General features: G+C 44.8%; 1 protein-coding gene across 5 annotated transcripts in view; it reads right to left on the bottom strand.

Moving 5' to 3' along the window:
* Positions 1–13,715, bottom strand: part of KAT6B (lysine acetyltransferase 6B) — a 195,231-nt gene extending 181,516 nt beyond the window's left edge. For 3 of the 5 annotated variants that reach the window (XM_039235103.1, XM_039235106.1, XM_039235107.1), the window contains exon 1: positions 13,657–13,715. The gene's annotated coding sequence lies outside the window, so the exon portion shown is untranslated. Of the gene's footprint in view, positions 1–8,364; positions 8,558–9,470; positions 9,543–13,656 lie in introns of those variants that run through there. The other 2 variants (XM_039235105.1, XM_039235104.1) reach the window with 2 other exon arrangements.
* Positions 13,716–14,359: the final 644 nt, after the last annotated feature.

Below are 14,359 nucleotides of genomic sequence, written 5' to 3'. Positions count from 1 at the left end.
CCACTCTTCAATTTAATCTTAAAATTAGCTCTCATCTGACACCAACCAACCGAGTTAATTAGGCAGAAGCAGATGTAACTCAGCAGCTCTGTGCTACAAGCAGCATCCGTGTTAAAGCCTGCACATATGCACGCGCGCGCGCACACACACACACACACACACACACACACAGCTAGAAGAGGAACAAAATAAGTAGTCTCTTATCTGTAGCCAATTCTCAACTAAACACATCCACTTTGTATACTATCCACAGCAAATTTTTTAATCTTAGGCAAGTTTGTTTCTGATATCCCAATGGCCCCACTGTAAATTGGTATACACTAAGAGAATAGATTGAAAACTAATTTTACTCTAAACAGTATCTAACTAGAAAGACAAATCTACAGCAAAAAAAAACATAATTTATTCAAAAATCAAACAGAAATGCTTTTTTCCCCAATTTGCAAGTATCCACACCACTTCTCTTTTTCAGAGCACCAAGATTTGTTTCACATGTAGGTAGATAGGACATTCTATCACAAGTACCCTAAAAATCATTATTCTCATTTTTTTCTATAAAATGAAAGTTGGACTAAAAAAGCTATCAAAAAAAGGAGTGAATTATTTGAAATTAATTCTGAGGACTCACACCACATCAAATTAAATTATTCTATTTTCTAAGGGTTTCAATCACTTTATTTTTAACTACAAAATAATATCAGTAAATTATATGGTTGTATGGATGTATTTACATCATTCATTACAAACTATTCTAAACAGATCTAGAGAAATGCTTAGTCCAACATGAGCTTCTGGCTTCACTCGTATTATATAAATATCAACACTATTCAGAAATATTCATGTCAGCATAAGAAGAGTCAAAATACCCTGGATCATAAATATTATGTGAAACCTCCTCAAAGTTTTCACTAAAGCTGTGTGTTGTTTCAAAATTAGTGTCATAACACTTGAGTCATAAGATTATAGATGAGCCAAAAACAGTGGTTAAAGATTAACAATAGAGTTTACTCTTTTGTCATCCTGGGTCTTAACTTGCTAACAGTTATTTTTAGTTCTCTCACTTTTACATGCTCCTGGATTTTTTCATAGCCTGTTATGTAACTGAGTGAGGCTCCACAAATCTCAGCAGTATCTTCTGAAACAGAACATACACTGCTTAAGAGATCTTAACTTTGTTTCTTCTGTAACCACCCAGCACAGACTATTGGCACAGTTGCTCAAAATAGTGTCCTCAGTTAACAAATATCTGCTGTCTGACAACATCGAACATCATCCATATGGTGATATTTGTTAGAAAAGAAGCCAGACACAAAAAGTCATACATTTTCGTATAATTCCATTTATACGAAACATCCAGAAAAGATAAACCCATATATACAACATAGACTGGTGGGGCCTGGGGAGTGAAGGAATGAGGAGAAACTACTTAATGGGTAAGGGATTTTATTTTCTTTTTTTCCTTAGTTTATTGTCAAGTTGGTTTCCATATAACACCCAGTGCTCATCCCAACAAGTGCCTTCCTCCATGCCCATCACCCCCGTTCCCCTCTCCCCCACCCCCAGGGATTTTATTTTAGATCGGTTGGAACTAGACAAAGGTGGCAGTCACACAACACTGTGAATGCACTGTCACTGAATTGTTCAATTCCTTCCTTCCTTCCTTCCTTCCTTCCTTCCTTCCTTCCTTCCTTCCAAAAGAGAGAGCAAGAGAGCGCTGGAGAAAGAGTATCCCAAGCCAGATATGGAACTGGATCTCATGATCTGAGTCAAAATCAAGAGTAGGAGGCTTAAACAACTAAGCCACCCAGGTGCCAATGAATTGTTCACTTTAAACAGTTAAATTAATGTTATGTAAATTTCTCCTCAATATATCATTTAAAAAGAAGAGAAAAGAAGGCACTAAACTATAATACCAACCATTTTCTGACACCTACTGTGGGACAGGTACTTTATACAGATTATCAGTAAACCTTAACACAACCGTGTAAGGTAGCACTGTTGGCCCATTTTGCAAAAGGATAACTGAGACATTACTTGGTCAAGACTTCAGACAACTAAGTCATGAAGGATTTTAATTCAAATACTAAAACCTAAATTCTTTCCTGTTTCTCCACAGGCTTTCAAACTAAACTTGCATCTCTTGTAGGTGCCTTGGATATCACCTGCAGGTGCCCCTGTGGCTTAAACACTAGGGCCACATAACTCCTTGCACCCAACAAAGCAGCTCTACTTTAACTGTCCCATTTATAACGGGCCTCTCCATAAGATTCACTTCAGAGAAAGGGTTCCTTTGACTACAGAAGGGAAAAAGTCTGGAAACAACTGAGACTCTACCTTGCCAAGTGGGTAAAAACACCCCTTGGATGGATGGGACATAAACTAGACCTTGAAAAACAAGACAGAACTTGGGATAACTGCCCAGTTTCTTCACGCAAATGAAATGAAAATTCAAATCATGTCATGATCTCACGGCTTGTGAGTTCAAGCCCCACATCAGATCCTCTGTCCCCCTCTCTGCCTCTCTCTAACAAATAAACATTAAAAAAAAAAAAATAGGATTCCTGTTTGATTTCACCTTTGTATGCCCCTAGATTTCCCAGGACCACAACTCGAACATAAGAGGGGTTCAGTGCCTATTTGTTAAATGAATGCATCAGTGAATGAATAAAGGGAATCTAGCAGAAGGCACAGAAGCTAAGAATGAACTGCCTAACAAAAGGGACACCGAGTTCATGTGCATGCCCAGAGCCAGTATGTGTTGAAGAGAAGCAAGAAATAAAGTTGGGTATAACAAAAGCCAGGCTGAGGCATGTGAACATGACATCTGAAGTAAAAGGAAGCCAATGCGGGAGTAGTGACACAATAAGGCATAATGAAGTGTACCCACACAGGCACAAATTTGTTGAGTGTTTGAATTACTGTGGCAATATTATCCATCCAGTATAGACTGGAGGGAAGGATGACTGAACAAACAAAAGCAACCAGTATTTCATCTCTCTCCCAACATCAATCTTGTTCAACTTAAGAGTCTAACTCAGCAGCAAGCCCAGAGTAGGCACTCCATAACCGTTAATTGAATTGAATTGAATTCCCCTTTTTTGGGGAATAATACTAAATTCTTTCTCACTACTCATTAACATAGAGAGTTTTCAATTCACAAGCTAATAATGTTTTCCAAGGATTTCTAAGAGGCTAAATCACCATGAAAATTATCATTTCAACTAATACATATTATATTAATTGGAAGTTTAATTTTTCATGTCATGCTCTCCTAGTTAACAATATCCTTGTTATGTCATTAAACTATAATTGTGTAAATCTGCTTCAACAAACAATAACTGAACCATCAATAAACTATTATGGCTCCCATAATCCCTAGCAAAGATTAGTTTCAACATCATCATCACAAATTAGAAGAGACATGCCCCAAATCTCCTGGTGAAGCCGGAAGAATTAGGTTTGCATAGTCATTCCTACATTTAAGTGCTCAATAGTTTCAGTCTCTAAACTTTAATCACACTGTTAGGAACCTCACAGGAAATCTGATCCCTTGTAAAACAGAGGATTTTGGAGACAAGATGAAAAATCATTTGAAGTCATCAGGCCTTTGGAGCCAGGGTATACTGATTAGTAATGATGATATTATAACTAAGCACTCTCACTTAAGAAATAATCAACTGAATTTAGAATGTCTTTTTTTGGCATTAAAAATTGCTATTCAACCCTGGATTTCTTCCTAATTGTAAATTAGCTTTAACCAGGTTTTAATGACAAAGACTAAGAATAATGTATTTAGAAAAAAAGTCTGACTCTGAATTTTTAAGACTATTTTGAAAATATAGATCATTGGAGAATTCTGCATTAAATTTATTACAAATGTCTCCAAACAGGATATCCTGTACAGCCTGAAAACAAATTAGGGTTCCCCCTTGAGAACCTCAAGAAAATTAAAGATCTATTTTTAAAAATGAACCAATATACATGCAGACATTTGCATATAATTTCAAGGGTTTACAAGACCTCTATCACCTATCCCAGGACCAATTAAGGTACACTGACTACTCTAACTTTACTTAAAAATATTTTTTTAACATTTATTTATTTTTGAGAGAGAGAGAACGTGTGCAAGCATGGGCAGGGGAGGGGCAGAGAGAGAGGGAGAGAGAGAATCCAAAACAGGCTCTGCGATGTTAGCGAAAAGCCCAACGCAGGGCTTGAACCCACAAATCAAAAGATTATGATCTGAGCCACCCAGGTGCTCCTAACTTTACTTACTGTATATTACTTACTGTAATATACAGAGGTCAATAATTGTATTGAGTTTCACAGTAACTACTTGTGCTTTAATTGGACATGTTACATTATAGGTAAGAAAGTTGGTTTTGGATATTATCAAATAGGCATCTGAAATCTTAGTCAACACGGAGGTATGCTGGGATGGGACATACCTAGAAAGTTCAGGGATCAAGTCCCCACTTTGCCAGCTACCTAAGCTATGGGATATTGGACATGTTAATCAATATAAGTCTCCATTTTCTCCTCCATGAAAAAGATTCTATCTCTGCAAAACAGTTTTGCAGAACTGTTAAGAGGAATAGTTGAGATAACAAATATGAAAGAACCAAGGATGGTGGCAGACACATAGCAGGAACACAATAAAATGCAAGCTCATAAAAGGGAAAAGGGCAAAACAGTCAGCTGGAGACCTGTAAAATCTAATCTAGCTGAACTTCTGTCTATACGACCATTTTCTCCGAAGAGACAGGGGAAGTCAGCACCTGACTCTTAATTATAGTTGCAGACAAGTAAAAATTCAAGACAGAGCACAGAAGAAAGTGAACAAAACCAAAAATAAATTTGTAATGGCAAGAAGGGGGTCAAGAACAGTGTGTTTTACTCGTAATCATATATCTTTTAAGGTCAATCAAGCTTTTAGAAAACAATACTGCACAGGAAAATACCTTCTTGACCTGAGAGTAGGAAAAGACACACACAAAGCACTAACCATAAAGAAAACACCAATAAATTTGACTCCATTAAAATGAAAAACTTCTATTCATTAAAAGACACCATAAAGAAAGTGAAAAGGCAAGCCACAATATGGAAGTAGATGTTTGCAACATACACATATGCAAAGGATCTGTATCTAGAATAAATAAAGAACTTCGAAATACCAATAAAAGACACAAGGTCCAGGTTAAAAAATAAATAAATAAGGGGCAGAAATGAACAGGAATTTTACAAATGAGGAAATCCAAGTAGTCAATAAATATATAAAAAGCCACTCGGGGCGCCTGGGTGGCTTAGTCGGTTAAGCGTCCGACTTTCGCTTAGGTCATGATCTCGCGGTTCGTGGGTTCGAGCCCCACGTCGGGCTCTGTGCTGACTGCCAGCTCAGAGCCTGGAGCCTGTTTCAGAGTCTGTGACTCCCTCTCTCTCTGACCCTCCCCTGCTCACGCTCTCTCTCTCTCTCCTAGAAGTAAATAAAACAATTAAAAAAAAAAAAAAAAAAAAACCACTCAACCTGATCACTAACCAATTAAATACAAGTTTACCAGATTGCCTAATTTCAAAAGCTATGAATCTGAGTTTTGGAGAGGACAAGAAGCAATGGGAATTCTCATATACCACAGGAGGGACTGTGGTCTGGTACAGTACTTTGGAAAACAGTTTGGTACGTAGTCAAGTTGAAGACAAGCATACCTCATGACTAGAGCCACCATACAACTCATCATCCAGACACGTTTGTGAATTAAAGGTGTTATACTAGTAACTACGCTGTGACAACAGACACAGCTAGGATAAATGGTCACCCTGTCTCTGAACCAGGAATTCCATTCCTAAGTGTACACTTTAGAGAAACATATGCACACATGTACCCACATGACAGGTACAGGAACACTCATAGAAGCTTTGTTCACAATTTCCCCAAAGTGGAAAAAACTCAAATATCCAGCAACAGTAAATGCACTTAAAAAAAAAATTGTGCAAGACTATGAGTCCTACAAAAAGGTGCTTTAAGGTGCTTTGGAAATACAAATTAAAGTATTTTAAGAGAAGAAAAATATCCCTTCATCACATTTCTCCTATCCATGCATCATTACCATTCTGCAAGCAAAGACTGATCACTATAGCTCACACATCCCCACTTTCATAAAACAATTCCCTTCCCGCCCATTTTATACAAATACAAGCAAGTATACACATGTGGAAAACTGAAGGTATTTTGTAGAAAATGATCTAAGAGACTGAAAAGTCACCTGTTAGGAATCCTGGCATTTAATAAAGCCAGACCAGTTGGTTAAGGCTTCTTCTAACTAGTATGTAAAAAACCCATGATGTTTTTTGAGGCACATTAAAATTACTTATTAAAATTCCTTAGCAACCTTCCAATACTCACCCTATTTTACTTTTCATTCACATTATGCCTTACATCTGATAGTTTCCATCTTATCTTCACAATAAGTACACGAGATAAACCTCTGGCATAATGGCAATGACATAATACCTACTTTACTCAGAGGCCTCACTATAGCTAGTAGGCAAAACTTCAACTGACCATGTTATCAGCATCAACCAATCATTCCCCTAAGTTTCTCCTTTATGTTACAACCTTCCTTTATCATCCCCCCCCTTTTTTTTTAAATCATCATTTTTACCTCCCCAATCTTCAACCTTAAGTTGAAGTTCTCAGGTAAAAATCTTATCCCTTTCTGAAACGTGATATTTTCCTATCCTTCTTAGAAATATAAAAAGATTGCCCCAATTCATTTTGATACATGTGTGAAGAATTTATGTAAAAATGGAGTGTTCTATTTCAGGGCTATCCCAGAAAATCTAGGGTACACAAGTAAAACAGGAATAATGTACTTTACTCATATTTATACCAAAATAATAATGATAACTTTTTTTGGAGTACGACAGAACACTATCTCAGCATAATTATTTCCCATTTGCTACTTTCACCTCCTGTCCATATTCAGAAGAGTCTTTATATACTCTTTAACTTTGAATTTCTTGGTACCTCCACCCCAAAGATACTTGATATTTAGGTCACAGGTTCTCTTTACCTATTTTCCACATCTTTAATTCTTTATCACTATTCTCACAACTTTTGTTCAATACTCTCCTATCATATCCTAATACCTTCTTCCAATTGCAGAGCTTAAACTCCTTCAAGGAGCACAGGAAGCCATTTGCAATGCAGCCCCTCCTCTGCCTTTGCCCCTGTCTCCCACAACTTCCTGCACTCTGCCCATACTAAAGTACTTACAAATTCAAAAAGACACAATACAATGTCTTCCCCAAGGTAGCACTAAGGTGTCCCCCTGAAATAGACACCCTGCCCTGCCTCAAGACTCCAGCTCAAGTTTCACCCAAGAAATTCAGCCTATCAACAACGTGGTCTCCCAAACTAACCCCTTTCTTTGCCCTATCCCCAATCCTGGTGCAGGTCACCAAATCACATTCACCTAGACCCACTGCTCAGCCCCACCTTTTTTTTTTTTTTTTCCACACCTGCCACCTTTTCTCAACCCCCTGAATCCTCCATCTACTAAAGATATACTAGGCAAGTTTTGCTCTGCTGTCTTATCATCGTTCAAGACTCTCCCAAGCATATCCATGCCATTCTTCCATGTTTTCTAATGCTTCATAGACGCCAAACCTCCTTTACAATTCCGATATGCCAATATACCCAGATACCTGCTTCCCACCACAGCAAACTGTACTTGCGCCTCACTTTCCCCTAATACTTCCCACAGGCCAGTCAGTATCTACTCTTTGCTGCTCTCTCAACTCCACTCCACATCCACCACACCCAAACCTATTCTTACTGTCCCCAGATAACTACAATCCCATCCTTCTGCATCATTTCACCCTCCCTCACATACCCCTGTCCCCCTTCGACATCTCCAGTGTTGCACCTCTCCGTACCCTCACTTTGCACCTGCTTGCAGACCTCCAGTTTCCCCTCCCACCCACCACCCCCTCACCAGTCTTCTCCAGACACTCACTGGCCCCCCCACCGTTTCTACCAGGTCACTCCCACTCAGAAAACCCCTCCAAACCCCCGCCTTCAGACCACCCGAGCCCCGCCCCCACCCTGGTATGACCCCGCCCCCTCTACCCTCGAGCCCCGCCCCTTGCCCTGGAGGCCCTGCTGAGGGGCGGGGCCTGTCCCTCCTCCCTTTTCCCCCCGCCCCCTACCGTCACGCTCAGGGGCAGCCTGACCCCGATCGGCCCCGCGGTGACCCTCGCGCAGAGGCCTGTGGGAGGGGCGTCACAAGCCCCCGATCCCCCCACCTTCCGCCCCCCTCCCTCCCAGTCTCCTCCCCCTGGGAATGCGCGGGGTGGGTGACAGACCTGGCCGCGCGCCACCGCCACCGCGCCTGCCGGGGGCGCTGCCGCTGCCTGAGAAAGAAGCTGCGGCTGCCGCCTGGAGGAGGTGCCGTCGCCTCCGCCACCGCTGCCGCCGCCGCCAGGGGTAGGAGCTAAGCCGCCGCCATTTTGTGTCCCCCTGTTGTTGTCGTTGACATGAATCCGACATGACACTGATTACAGCCCAATGGAGTCTCATTAAACCCGAGCCGCGGCCCCGCCCTGGCGCTGCTCCATTGGAGGAGACCACAGACACTTATGGCCACTCGTTGGCCTGCGGGTCTGTCCGTCACCCACACACTAACCACCCTGCAGCCCATTGGGGCAGGTTCCTGCCGGTCATTTCGCCTCCGCATAGACACACCCCTCGACCCATCATCCCCCCCTCCGGTACCACCCCGAGGGTGGGTCCACTGCCAGTACCAATCAACAAACCGCTGGACCCGCCTCTTCTGGGCACCTATTGGTCTAGTCCTTTTTCTCTCTCCCAGACACCGCGCCACCTCTACTTCCACCTGCCCGCCCCCTCTACCTCTAGAAATGGATTGGGTCTACTGGCAGAAGAGGCGCTTGGCCTTATTGGCTACAAACAACGCCAATCAGAGGGCCTTTTCCCTCTCCCCTCCCCCACTCAGCCCCAAATCCCCTAGCCCGCAGCTAAAGTTTGTGTGAGAGCTGATCGCTGGCGGCGGCCGCAGGATTTAGGGGTGGGCGCGGGCGGGCGCGCGCGGGCGGGCACGCGAAGTTAAAATTCGAGGTTCTCAGTCGTCAGCTCCCGCGGTGGAGCGCGCGGACGGGCGCGCCGCCCGGAGCGTTCCATCCCGCCCCCTCCTCCACCCTCTCCCGTCCCGTCCCGGGCGACTACTCGCCCGCCCCCTGGCTCGCATCCTTACCCCCCACACACCCCTACCCTGCAAGCCCCAGGCCGGGTGCAGGCAGAGCGATGTCGCTGCAGCCTACTCGCCATCCCATGCCGAGGGGAAGCAAGCCCCTACCCGCCGGGCGTGCACCCCCCGGCTCCACACTAGCCCGTGTCTGCAAGCACGTGCACCGTTCGCCGCTGCCTCCAGCCACCCCGGTCCCCGGCTAACCTCGCCTGCAGCCCGGCCAATCGCTTGCTGCCCTTTGTTGCTGCAGCCCGGGTCTCCCCGCTGCCTTCCTCAGCCTCCGCCTCGTCCTTTGCCAGCCGCCCGGGTCCGCAGCGCCGCGCTCCCCCCGCCCGGGACCCACCGCCGCCGCCTCCTTCTCCTCCTCCGCCTCCTCCTCCTCGGCTCCGGGCTGCAGCGCACAGAGCCCGAGGCAGCGCCGCCCAGCCCCGCTCCCCCCGCGCCGCCAGCTAGCCCGCCCGGCCCGGCCGGGGGCGCAGCCTGGACCCCGCCCGCCCCAGTCCCCGCCCCGGGGGTACCTGCCTCCGCCCTGGGGGGCTCCGCTCGCCGCCCTCGGGGGAGGGCGGGGATGCCGGTGTCCGCGGGAGGATGGGGAAGCCGGGGCCGTTTGGGGCGGGGAGTGTGCCCGCCGGGGCCGGGACTGAGAGGTGCGGTCCTCGCCAACGCGTCCCCCCTCCCGCTGCTGTGGGCCCCAAACTTCGTCCTCCGCCCGGGCCTTACACCCTCGGGTGATCGCGGCAGTTTTGGGGTGGGAGATGCCTCAGGAGCTGTGTCTACCCTGATCAGGAGGAAGAGGGAGCAGTGACATTCAGCGACCGCGGACAGGGCACGGCGACAGCATCCTTGGGTGGGAGTGGGGATGTCAGACGCGGGCAGGAGGGGGAAACTGCCCCCCTCAAGATGCCCTCTCCCGGCCTGAGATGAGCTGGAGAGCTCAGCTGCGTTCTGAGTGCTTTCTTGGGCGGTGCAGAGCGATGGCAGAGGTGTTGGGGGCGGGGGGAGTTGGGGAAAGACCGCTGGGGGGCCCTTCCCCCTCTCCTCTAGCCAGCGCTCGAACGAAGGCTGATGGCTAAGTTCGGGTTTCCAGGCTTCCCCTGGGCCCCCCGAGTTCCTGAGGCCCGCACGAGGGAGGCCGGGGCTCCTCTGGCCGCGCAGGCGAGGCCACTCTGACGCTGCCCTCGTGCCTGCCAGCGCCCTCCAGACTCTGAAAGGAGCGCCCCTCGGTCTTCCCCGAGGATGGATGGGATGCTGGCAGGGGAGACTTCGGAAAATAGGAAAAGTAGGCTCGAGAAATGGCTCCTACAGAGTTTGAGTACGAAGTTTCCCTTCTGAGGCGCCATTTCTTCGGGCGAGAAAGAACTATGGCTTTGTAAAAAGAACCAAGTTTCAGGCTTGATGGCCTGGGTGGGAAACCACCTGTTGACTGAAGTCTGTCCCTGGAGTCAGGCAGATCTTGGGCCCTGGCAGGATGAGGCAAGGTGCCAGGCAGTGACCCCAGGCTTCCTGCCCTGGGTGACTCCCAGCATCCTCATGCCACACACCACAACAGCGTCTCCAACGCCCCATTCAAAACCACTGTGCAAACTAGGTAGGTACTTTGTGAGAGCAACTTATCTCAGACAAACAAAACAGGCAGCACAACCGCCTCGACAAATGCAGAGCACAATACACACTTCACTCTTTAAAGATGTCTGCTCCTCTGGGGTGTGAGCTGCCCCTACTTATGTGCCTCTTGGCAACAAGGTGAGAAAGGAGCCAAGACAAAGGGCACAGAGTTGGATGAAAGAATAGAAAAAAGGAGAGGGGAGCAGAAGAGTTGTAATACTACCCTCAGAACTGTCACCAGTTCCATTATAAACCCCTTTTATAGGTGTTTTATTACTTGGTTGTTAGTTTTTAAAACACAAACCTCTTTAGATTAAATCTTGGCATTTGCAGGCTCAGCTCAGGGAAACAAAACACAGGGAAAGTTCCCCCCTCCACCACTGGCTTGGCTACTTTTGAGCTACATTACTGATAAAACAAACACCAGTGGGGTTTCCTCAGCCTTTATCTCTTATTTAGTATCTTCAGTAGCTGGCTCAAGGTGAATTTTTTACAAGCCATTAGTTCATAATTCAGCCTAGTTCATTTAGGTATTTCAAAGAGTAGGACATTTATAAGGTGTGCTCTTTTTATAATGCAGGTGCTGGGGTTTTTATTCTCCAAGAAGTTACTAAGTAAACTTAAGAATCCTGGCAGACAAGTTAGCCTTTATGTTCTTTTTTTCCCCCTATGGTCTGCCCAGATGCACTTTATTTTGTAACTTAGATTTGAGTCCCCCAGACTGCATTTTATCTCAAGCAATAAAAATAAACCCCGTCTTAATTAAAAGCAAGTTTCAAAACCCCAAATCTGTACACTCAAACTGAAGTACGCTAAAGAAGCAACCAAAGACACTAAAAGCAAAAAGTCCACATTTAAGATGTCTTCAGCCAATGAATTGTGGGAGATTTATGAGCATCTAACACTTGCTATCACTAATGAGTTCGCCACATGGATTTCCAGGGCATCGAGAAGAGACACCTTTAGAGAGAAATGGGCCTTATTTGCCTAAACTTGCACTCCTGTAACCCCAGGAGCTGGCAAACACAAAAGAAAGAAACATCTTTAGCCAACATCTTGATGTGTTTTTTGAGATTCTTTTCTTAACATAGTTCTCTAACGGGCATGGCAAGGAAAGGGAATGTGTTGCTTTCCCCTTGAGACTTTCCTCTAAGGTTACTTGTCCTTTGAGAAATCCTGGCTCTTCAGATAAGCGGGACTGGAAAGGATAACAGAGACACAGCCAGAGATACTTAATGCTTACTCCTAAACCTACCTCTTATCTGTGGTATCTCAAGTCCTCTGCTGAGCTAAACAGCTCAATTAAGAAGTTAACCTAGAAATAACTTGAACTGAAAACCAAGCATCCTGCAAAATTCGCAAGCTGACTGTTCTGGAGGGTTGTGAATCCAGGGGCTCATTTAACCACTTCCCTCTCCCCCAAAACAGCTGCCAGTGGCCCCCACAGGCCAGAATTCCTGACAACTACATTTATACTGCTCAAAATGGTACACAGATCACTGGCATCAGAAACATCTGGGAATGAATGCTTAAAACACAGTTTCCTTGGCCTACCCCAGAGATTCTGATTCAGTAGGTGTCAAGTAGGGCTTCCAACTCTACATTTTTAATCCATGACTTGACTTCAAGCTTATGATCACTGAATTGGAGAACCACTGGCTAGGCTGAATCCTCTTCTTCCCCAGCTGGAAAGGAATGTTTATTCCATGAATGTCTTAACCAGGTTAAGTACATCCCTACCTAGTACTGGGAGGATTCCATGGTTTGACCTATTTGTCCTTGAGTCCTAAGTAAGGATTTAAAAAAAGAATGCAGAAGAGCTTCAGGAGCTGAAGGGAACCTGTAGGGTTTGATCTGTTGGGTTTGTTTACTAGCTCTGAGGCAAGTCAGACAAACAGCCTGATAAGAGGTATCACATCTAAGACGTACTAACAACTCCTTCTGAAGGAAATTAGGTAAGGAGGCAGCAAACAGGGAACCTGAACTGATTTGTCCAGACTTCAGTGAATGATAAATTCTACCTAGGTCAATAAATCACTTAAAAAGCATTGGTCTGCACCCCACTTCCCACCGCCACATGGAATTCTCTCTCATCATTGACCAGAAACTGTTCCCACAAGGTCACAATGTCTAATTATATCAGTCAAGGGCAGAGGGGGTGGGGGGTGATCAGTCACCATCATCAATTTTAAATAAGCGAACAAATTCAATCTACAGTTTTGTGTATGAACAGCCTATATTATCCTAAATACTGGTGTTCTGTATCTACACCCCATTTGTGCATCCTTGCTTAAAAACCTTTAATGTCTTTAAAATGCATTCTGGATCGAGTCTAAACTCCTTAATCTACCTCTAAGACTATGTCCATCTTCAGCCAACCTATTACTCATCTCTAGCTTCTCCCAACCACACTCCTCCATACACAGCACACACTGTTCCCTCTACAGCCATGCCTGCCCTCCCTACTTTATCTGATGGAGACCTTGAGGAAGGATTACTCCCAACCCCTGCTTGGCTACTGCCTCTTCTATAAAGTTTTCCTGGTCTTTGCAGGTAGCCCATAGGACTTTGAGCCTATCTTTACTCCAGCCTGGCACTTGTTAAGTACACTGTTCTTATTTGTTGAACTACGGAATAAATAAAAGTGCTTATCAAACTCTCTTGTCACATTTTGCCCTCCTGTTTTCCTCATTAGCTTTTCTACTTCATAGACCAGCTCGATCATTTGTGTAACTGCCCTGTACATGCCAATAAACGGTACTTAATAAAGAAACGCCATACATACCTGTGGTTCCCAGGACTGGGCATACATTAGAATCACCTGAGGAATTTTTCAACCAGCCTAGTGCTTAAGTCCCACCTGAGGCCGCTTAAATAAATATACCTGGGGGTGTGGCCCATTCATGGGGGGGAGGGGGTTGTCTTTTTTGTGTGTTGTTTTTGTTGTATTAGGCTCCACACCCAACATGGGGCTTGAACTCATGATTTGGAGATTAAGAGTCACCTGTTCTACTGACTGAGTCAGCCAAGCACCCTTCAGTTATTTTTTTAAGTGTAAACTGGAGTAAAAAAACCTGTGCCATCAGAGTAAAAAAACCATTGATTTATAGAAACCAGCAGGATGCCTCAGCATCAAGTGAGAAATTCTGAAGAAGAAACAAGGATGGTAAAAGATCTCAAAATTAGCTAAATGTTGCTAATTTTAGAGAGGACAGAATTCTCAGGGATCTTTTGGTTTTTGATGAGACTCAAAGGTGTAGTGGCCTCTTTTTTACTAATCATGAGAGAGTCTTAATGGAGATTCCATTTTTAGCATCAGGCTATACCAAAGAAAATTTGAACTACTCAATAGTTAATTTAATAATTCCCAGTTGTTTGGATTTTAAATTTGGGGGAAACTGACAGAGTTGCCAACTTTTCATTTTGATAATAAGGACGTTTTTAAAAGAACTGCCATCTATTATCTGCATCATCTCAGAAGAAAGGAC

Source organism: Hyaena hyaena, unplaced genomic scaffold (genome assembly GCF_003009895.1).
Source record: "Hyaena hyaena isolate Hyena2069 unplaced genomic scaffold, ASM300989v1 scaffold_97, whole genome shotgun sequence".
In the NCBI taxonomy this organism is placed as follows: Eukaryota; Metazoa; Chordata; class Mammalia; order Carnivora; family Hyaenidae; genus Hyaena; species Hyaena hyaena.
This window is presented reverse-complemented; position numbering and strand designations above follow the sequence as displayed.